Source organism: Chlorocebus sabaeus, chromosome 21, assembly GCF_047675955.1.
Source record: "Chlorocebus sabaeus isolate Y175 chromosome 21, mChlSab1.0.hap1, whole genome shotgun sequence".
NCBI lineage: Eukaryota > Metazoa > Chordata > Mammalia > Primates > Cercopithecidae > Chlorocebus > Chlorocebus sabaeus.
The window spans coordinates 103,659,438-103,669,239 of record NC_132924.1 but is presented as its reverse complement, the minus strand read 5'-3'; positions in this window follow the sequence as shown (position 1 = coordinate 103,669,239).

Sequence of the window (9,802 nt, the reverse complement as noted above, 5' to 3'; positions counted from 1 at the left end):
ACAGTATCAGAGTGCAGAGTATAGAAAGATAATGGGCAAATATCTGACACACTTTCAGAAAAATGGTAAAGGTGTATTGTTGTCCCTGCCAGATGAAAGTGAATAGTTTCTGGTATTTTTTAATCCCAGCCAAAGTAACCCAATACCTCCTAGATTTACTTGGACATCTCCAAGCTGCTATTATTGGCCCTCTTGTTTGGTAGGAGGCTCTTGGATGTCACCTGTAACATAGAGATATGGTAGCCCAGGAGGCGAAGTAGATGGGGGTGAAGAAATTTTTTAAAGAGGAGATAAAGAATGAGAAAAACTCCTAGGTCTATCTTTTTCAGCCATTGTGTGTTACTATATTTCTATCTTTTTCAGCCATTGTGTGTTACTATATTTCTATCTTTTTCAGCCATTGTGTGTTACTATATTTCTATCTTTTTCAGCCATTGTGTGTTACTATATTTTTGATGTATCTAGGCAAATGGTACATGGCCATATTTTTAAAATCCACCCTAAGAATGTCTTTCTCATAGGTGAATTTAATCCATTTATGTTTAATGTGATTATTAATTTATTTGAACTTTTCTTTTTTACCATCTTATTTTGTGTCTTCAATTTAACATGATTTTGTTTTTGTTTTTATTCTTATTATTTTTTAACTTATGCTATATCAGTTTTTAACATTCATTTCTATTTGTTTGAAAATTGTAAATATATGTTCAGGCATCTCCCATTTAAGTCAATAATACTTTACTGAAAACCAGATGTTACATATAAAAATGCTAAGTAAGGGTGTACTTCCTATAATTTTAAATGGAAATCATTATAATGGGCTACATATCAACAAAAGTCCCCCAATCAAGTTCCTAAAACATAACTTAAATGTCCATATATCATTAACAAATTTTCATGTTAGAAAGGAAAATGCTTTAGAGTTGCTTTCTGATGAAAAACAATGAATATAAATGTTAACAAACAGTTGATTTGATGCAATACTTTGGCCTTTCAATACCAGCAACATCTGAAACTCATATGACCCTTTGTCAATACTTGTGCTTTATAAAATGGTTACATATGATTTCCACACTCTGCTAATTGTATTTGGAATGTAAATCAACTTGCACATCTTTAAAATGCACATTTTTAAAGTGGTATTGAGTTTTAAGGACATGAACATAAACTCTTCTTAGACAAATAGTGGATGAAAAATATTGTATTGAGAAATATGTATCTATAAAATTATTATTTTTTAAGATGGAGTCTCACTATGTCACCCAGGATGGAGTGCAGTGGCATGATCTTGGCTCACTGCAACCTCCGCGTCCGAGGTTCAACTGATTCTCCTGCCTCACCCTCCCAAGTAGCTGGGACTACAGGCACACGCCACCGTGCCTGGCAAATTTATTTATTTATTTATTTATTTATTAGTAGAGACGGGGTTTCACCATGCTGGCCAGGCTGGTCTTTAATTCCTGGCTTTAAGTAATCCACCCACCTCAGCCTCCTAACGTGCTGGGAATACAGGCATAAGCCACCACACCCAGCCTATAAAATTAGTATTTAAAGCAAGAAAGGCTGGGTGCGGTGGCTCATGCCTGTAATCCCAGCACTTTGGGAGGCCCAGGTGGTGGATCACGAGGTCAGGAGTTTGAGACCAGCCTGACCAACATAGTGAAACCCTGTCTTTACTAAAAATACAAAAAAAATTAGCTGAGTGTGGTGGCAGGCGCCTGTAATCCCAGCTACTCAGGAGACTGAGGCAAGAGAATCGCTTGAACCTGGGAAGGGGAGGTTGCAGTGAGCTGAGATTACACCACTGCACTCCAGCCTGGGCAACAGTGCAAGAATCTGTCAAAAAAAAAAAAAAAAAAAAAAAAAAAAAAAAGCAAGAAAACATTCACAATACTGCATTTTTTTTTTTTTTTTTGAGATGGAGACTAGCTGTTGTCACTTAGGCTAGAGTGCAGTGGCACCATCTCGGCTCACTGCAACCTCCACCTTCCAGGTTCAAGTGATTCTCCTGCCTCAGCCTTCCGAGTAGCTGAGATCACAGGTGCACGCCATCACGCCCAGCTAATTTTTGTATATTTAGTAGAGACGGGGTTTCTCCATGTTGACCAGGCTGGTCTCAAACTCCTGATCTCAAGTGATTCACCCGCCTCAGCCTCCCAAAGTGCTGGGATTACAGGTGTGAGCCACCACATCCAGCCCAAAATGCAATTTTTATAAAGTTAATTTCGGGTGAAAATGGGAGACCTGGGTCAGAGTTTGCCTATAATGCCCTACACCTATTCTGTTGTGTTTCTGTCTGGCTCATGTTGGTGTATCGCATGTCCTTAGAGACCTAACCTTGTACATTACCTTAATGTTCTCCTCGTGGCATGTGCTAGTCATGCTTTCCCACCTACAAAAACCACATCACCTTGAAACCCACAAGAGAATACCTAGGGCCAGGCGCAGTGGCTCACGCCTGTAATCCCAGCACTTTGGGAGGCCGAGGCAGGTGGATCATGAGGTCAGGAGATGGAGGCCATCCTGGCCAACATGGTGAAACCCCATTTCTACTAAAAATACAAAAATTAGCCAGTCGTGGTGGTGTGCACCTGTAGTCCCAGCTACTCAGGAGGCTGAGGCAGGAGAATCACTTGAACCCAGGAGACAGAGGTTAAGGTGAGCCAAGATTGCACCACTGCACTCTAGCCTGGGTGACACAGCGAGGCTCCATCTCAAAAAAAAAAAAAGAAAGAAAGAAAGAAAAAAGAAAAGAATACCTAAAGTACTCCCAAATCATGTTTCTGGCCTTCTTTTCTTAAACCTAAGTTTTCTGTAACCATCTTGGGGAGCTGTCCCTATCATCAAAGGAATGTCCCCCAATTGTTCTTGTTAAGGACTTTCTATCTGTCACCATCAGAGGGCGACTTTCAATAATTTCCTGGATCTAGGCTCCCTCTTGGGGTATAATTCCAAATTGCTTCCTAATATCATTTCATTCCTCTTCCATTAAATCTCTTGGGACCCAGGAATTTTCCCAGGTCCTCTATCATTAAAAACATGTCCCCAACCCATTTCTAGCCTCGTCCCCAAATGGCAGTTAGGTCCAGATTTAAATTAAAGGGATACCCATATTTTTCTCTTCTATGACTAGCTTTAATGTTTCATATCTCATGTCTTCCCCAATTATCAGTCTCTCTTCATTCATCTGATGATATATCCCCAGTTTGCTTTCTGTCATCTCTAAAGCTATCCTTCTCAAGTCATTGTTTTCTGTTCGTCTGAAAGATAGGTTGGCCTTGACTGCTGATCAAAGCCCTTCCACTGTTTCTGGGCCAGCCTGACTCCATAAGCAAAGGCACGGCAGATGCAGGCTCCCTAAAGTGATTTTTCAATCTTTGGGATGGGGCTGTTTTTTGTTTTGTTTTGTTTCCAGAAGAATCTTCTTTCTATTCATCTAGCCATTGTTACATTGCTATGGTGGTAACAAGTGTGATTGGGTCATCAATAATGGACATGTCAGGGCCACACTGAGAGCACAGAGCAGAGGGTGAGCAGGTAGGGAAATGCCTCAGAGAGGCTGTGGATACACCATATAAATGATATTGGTTCAATCTGATTTTTCCTTGGATCTAGTATGTCTTCTTTCAGAACAGGATAACAAGAAAGAAAATTTGGGATGAAAATCAAGTCCCACCAACAATGACCAGAACTAATAAATCAAAACCAAAAATCTCACATACTGTACATGGAACCTTTCAGATGAATTTTCAATCACTCATTCAATCAGCAGATATTTGCTGAGTGTCTACCTTGCTTCAGTCACTGGGGGTATAGTAAGGAACCAAGGTCCTTGCCTCATGAGAGGGTACATCTCATGATGGAGATGAATAATAAATAAATATATGAGGGGTAAGTCTAAGGGCTTTAAAAACAATAAAACACAATAGGCTGGGCCTGGTGGCTCATGCCTGTAACCCCAGCACTCTGGGTGGCTGAGGCAGGTGAATCACCTGAGATCAGGAGTTCGAAACCAGCCTGGCTAACATGGTGAAGCCCCATCTCTACTACAAAGACAAAAGTTAGGAGGGCATGGTGGTACACACCTGTAGTAGTCCCAGCTACTCGGGAGGCTGAGGCAGGAGGATTGCTTGAACCCAGGAGACGGAGGTTGCAGTTAGCCAAGATCAAGCCACTGCAGTCCAGCCTGGGCGACAGAGCAAGACTCCATCTCGGAAAAAAAAAAAAGCAAACTGAAAACAAAGACCATGAGGAATACTACAGATGGGCCAACTGCCTTTGTCACAGAAATGCTGACAAGAACTAGAAAACCCTAGAAAACCAGGAGGATTTTTTTTATTCCTTTTACTCTCAAATCTCCCACTAGCCTTTCCTTTTGCCAGAACCTAACAGGAAGTGCATTGGCCAGAGGATGTGGGAAATGTAGTTTGCATCTCAGAGTGGAGATTAGAATGAGGGGCTTAAAGCTGAGAGACAGTAGGTGAATAACTGTCAGAGGAGGCTACTCACAAGAAGTACAGAGTCCAACAGGCTCATCTCCACTCTGAATTCAAACCTGAATTTCTCGATTGGGCTGACATATGCAAGAAAGGAGAATGAAGAGAGTGGAGGGTGAGAGCCTGAACAGAGGAGCAAGTCAAATCCATTTATATGAACTTTCAATATATAGAGACTTCCCCCAAAGAACCAAAGCCCAAATAGTGATAAGAATTTCCCTCTTGAGAGAAAGCAAAGAGGGAGAGTGAGACAGAAGAGACTTCCTGAAGAGCTTTCTTCTCACCCCTAATCCCCACCACCCTAACTCTACTGATATGGATGTTTTTAAAGCTTTGGCCAGTATTATAATTCAACATATAGTCTGGTGTGAAATTGTAATATATGGGAAGATATACAGGGTAGCACAATTATGTATGATTCTGTATTGCTGTTGCTGGCTATCACACCATGCAGAGTCTGGAGTTATTTGGAAAAACTAGAAGGACCAGGAAAATTTAAAAAATGTGAGGATGATGGGTACAAAAACAATAGTTAGAAAGAATGAATAAGATCTTCTGTTTGCTAGCACAACAGGGTGACTATAGTCACTAATAATTTAATTGTACATTTTTAAATAACTAATAATATAATTAGATTGTAACACAAAGGATAAGTGCTTGAGGGGATGGATACCCCATTCCCCATTATGTGATTACTTACTATGCTTTGCATGCCTGTATCAAAACATTTCATGTACCCCATAAATATATATGCCTACTATGTACCCACAAGAATTAAAAATAAAAAATTTAAAGAAAAAATATGCCAGGTGCGGTGGCTCATACCTGTAATCCCAGCACTTTGGGAGGCCAAGGCGGGTGGATCACGAGGTCAGGAGATTGAGACCATCCTGGCTAACACAGTGAAACCTTATCTCTACTAAAAATACAAAAAATTAGCCAGGTGTGGTGGCAGGCACCTGTAGTCCCAGCTACTCAGGAGGCTGAGGCAGGAGAATGGCGTGAACCCGGGAGGTGGAGCTTGCAGTGAGCCGAGATCGTGCCACTGCACTCCAGCCTGGGCGACAGAGCGAGACTCCGTCTCAAAAAAAAATAAAAGTATGAGGCTGGGGAGAAGCTTCAAGATGCCAATAAATTAGTGCTAGATGCTGGGGTCCACCTTTTGTGGGTAGACTCAATTATGGCATTTCAATTGTGACTCAGGTGTCACATCACATCTCCCCTATCAGGGTAGAAACTTGTAATATTAGCAAAGTGCCTTCTTTGTTAGACAGAGGCATCTGAATTGATCATATCTATTTTCCTAAATCAGTCTGTCTTACAATTGAGTCCTTGATACTTGAACTTAAAAGCTAAGAATTTGCTACTTTTTTTCCATATGATTGTTGGCCGGATGAATGTTTTCTTTTGCAAAGTGTCTGTTCATGTCCTTTGTCCACCTTTTCTTTTTTTTTTGAGACGGAATCTCCCTCTGTTGCTCTGTTGCCAGGCTGGAGTGCAGTGGCATGATCTCGGCTCACAACCTCCGATTCCCTGGTTCAAGAGATTCTCCTGCCTCAGCCTCCCAAGTAGCTGAGATTACAGGCACGTGCCGCATGCCCAGCTAATGGGATTGTTTGTTTTTTTTCTTGTATATTTAAGTTCCTTATAGATGCTGGGTATTACACCTTTGTCAGATGCATAGTTTGCAAAAGTATCTCCCATTCTGTAGGTTATCTGTTTACTAAACTCAAAATCACTTAGCGTTAGAGAAATGCAAATTAAAACCACAATGAGATATCATCTCACATCAGTCAGAACGGTTATTACTAAAAAATCACAAAATAACAGATTCTGGCAAGAGTGTGGAGTAAAAGGAATGCTTATACACTGTTGGTGGAAGTGTAAATTAGTTCAACCATTGTGGAAGACAGTGTGGTGATTCGACAGAAATACCATCTGACCCAGCAGTCCCATTACCAGGTATATACCCAAAGGAATATAAATTGTTCTATTATAAAGACACATGCACATACATGTTCATTGCAACACTCTTCATAATAGCAAAGACATGGAATCAACCTAAATGCCCATCAATGATAGATTGGATAAAGAAAATGTGGTACATATACACCATGGAATATTATGTAGCCATAAAAAAGAATGGGATCATGTCCTTTGCAGGGAAATGGATGAGGCTGGAGGCCATTATCCTTAGGAAACTAACACAGAAACAGGAAACCAAAACCAGCATGTTCTCACTTATGAGTGGGAGCTAAATGATGAAAACACATGGACACACAGAGGGAAACAACACACACTGCGGCCTATCAGAGGGTGGAAGGTGGGAGAAAGGGGAAGATCAGGAAAAATAACTAATGGATACTAGGCTCAATATCTGGGTGATGAATAATCGGTACAACAAACCCCCATGACACATGTTTACCTATGTAACAAGCCTGCACACCTGCACATGTATCCCTGAATTTAAAATAAAAGTTGAAAAAAAATAAAGAGGAGGAGAAGACATGGGATTTCTCTCTGCTGTCTGCAGAGAATGTCTGAATGGGGATGCATATCCACTGCTCCTTCATATATCATCCTGCCATGTTGGAAACGTTCAGAAATTTGCCATGGTGGGCATCTTCAGTCCCAGAGTTTTTCCTGAGACAACCTTCTATCCCTTACTGTCCATCTCATATATTTAAAACCTCATTTCCCCCCCAATTTTTGTTTCTCCTTTGGTCCCCATTTTCCTGACACTCCAGTGCTAAACTGGATGGAAGTACTGAGTGGAGAGACAGCTTCCAGTTTTGTAAGCAGATTTCCCCAAATTTCTAATAGGCATATCTACAAAAAAATTTCATGGCCTTGATTCCTAATTCCCAGATTCCCAGTCTCCTGCTCTTCTCTGTATTCCTCCACTTCTGGCAGTTTCTTAGCTCCCTATTCTTGCCAGAGCAGCTATTGCTGCTGCTATGTTCTACTCCTCAAAAAAGGCATTAGCTCTAAAAATCATTTTCCATTCATTCATCTCTGAATAATGCTAGCTTTGTTGAGTCTCGGTGTTGGTCAATACATGAGATGAATGAATTTATAAACTCTGGTCCTGCTTTCTGGACCAGAGTTGGAGGGCAGGTTGCTAGGCAAACCTCCATGCCCAGTGCCCAGTTTCTATCTGGATTTCACTTTTTGCTTTGCTGGGGAGATAACTTTCTCAATTCCTACTTACGTATTCTCTGGTATCTGAGTCTATGTAGAACACTAAAATTACAGTTGTAACATTCACTGTAGCCAGGATGTTGATTTAGGTTGGTGCAAAAGTAATATTTGAGGTGCAAATTACATCTCTTTCCCTTACCGGTTCTGAAGCAGTTAGTAAACACATGCAAAAATCTGGTAAGTTCAAAATGTCAGCTTTTTGCTAGAAGTTGGTTTGGAGACTGGCTGGGGCCTGAACATAAATTGGGCTTCCTAACACATCCCCCTGAACTGGAAAGATTTACCCAGCCACTGATAAATGATAGGCCTCTCCCTAAGAAAGCAAGAGCTTCATGTGTCGCCAGCAGGCTGTTTAAGAAAGAAAGAGTGGGCCAGGCCCGTAGCTCATGCCTATAATCCCAGCACTTTGGGAGGCTGAGGCGGGCAGGTCACGAGGTCAGGAGATCGAGACCATCCTAGCTAACATGGTGAAACCCTGTCTCTACTAAAAAAAAATTCAAAAAATTAGCCAGGCATGGTAGCGGGTGCCTGTAGTCCCAGCTACTTGGGGGACTGACGCAGGAGAATGGTGTGAACCTGGGAGGCGGAGCTTGCAGTAAGCTGAGATCACACCACTGCACTCCAGCCTGGGGGACAGAGCGAGACTCCATCAAAAAAAAAAGAAGGAAGGAAGGAGAGAAAGAAAGAAAGAAAAAAAGAAAGGAAGGAAGGAAGGGAGGGAGGAAAGAAAGAAGGAAAAGGAAGGAAGGGAGGGTGGCTAGGCATAGTAGCTCATGTCTATAATCCCAGCACTTTGGGAGGCTGAGAGAGGATGATTATTTAAGGCCAGGATTTCAAGACCAGCCTGGGCAACACAGTGAGACCATGTCTCTTTAAAAAAAAAAAAACTGGGCACAGTGGTGCATACCTTTAGTCCCAGCTACTCAGGAGGCTGAGGTGGATGGGTTGCCTGAGTCCAGGAGTTTGAAGCTGCAGTGACCTATGATGACGCCACTGCACTTCAGCCTGGGTAACAGAATGAGACCCCATCTCAAAATGCAAGAAAGAAAGACAGAAAGAGAGAGAGAGAGAGAGAGAAGAAAGAAGAAAGAAGAAGAAAGAAGAAAAGAAAGAAATAAGCAAGCCAAAAATGGGGCAAACTACCCTTGCTCAGCATTCTGTGCCCCTACCTTTTTTCATACCAATACTTCCATAAAATAGCCATTTTTATTTTATAAACAGTTAGAAATGAGAAAAGAGGACAAAACTGTTAAAAAAAAAAAAACAGCTCCTCCCATCTTGTGCCCTTCCTCCTGCTCTTTGCTCCTGAGGTCACATCTCTCAGAACGCACTGTGCCACCCTAGCACCCTGTCCTCCCTGCCCAGCTGTCACCTAGGGTGTGAAGTCTCCATCTGAATGTAGAAAGTTATGTAGGTGAAGGGATAAGAAGGAGCTGTTCTTAGGCTCTGTCATAGATCAACACCCAAGGAGTAGGAAGGGAGATCGCCCTGAGTTTTGATCAGTGCAACCCCTGTATCTCTGAAAAAAGAAGACAACCAACAGAGATTCACATTCTCTTTTACCAGATGGTCTGTTTCTTCAAGCAAATCCTGGCATTTCTATGAACTCAAGTCTTGTGGGTTTTCTTCAGTCTAGATTTATCTGCCTTATAAATGGCAGCATTGTATTGTTTATTAAACTTTTGGTCATTTTTACAAGTTTTAATCTTTTTCTATACCTTCACAAGTTGCTGCTTGAAGCTAAAGAGTTTGTTTCCTTTTTCATAATAGCATCCCTTCCAATGATATCATCCCACCTGTGGCCACTTCCTCCTAGTTCTCTTTCAATCTCTGGCCACTCCTTTTCCATCTTATTGACAAAATTCATTTATGATGCTCTTTTCTGGATGTTTGCATAGCCTGGGGCATGGTTCTATGCTTTAGTCTCTTGTTAGTCCACCGTTTTTCCTACTTGATCTCATCTAGTTCAATGGCTTCAATTATCACATAATACTTGAGGCTGACTTCCAAATATATAATTCTACCCAAATGGCTTAGTCTGTTCAGGCTGCTATAACAAAATACCATAAACTGGGTGGCTTATAAACAACAGGAATTTATTTCTC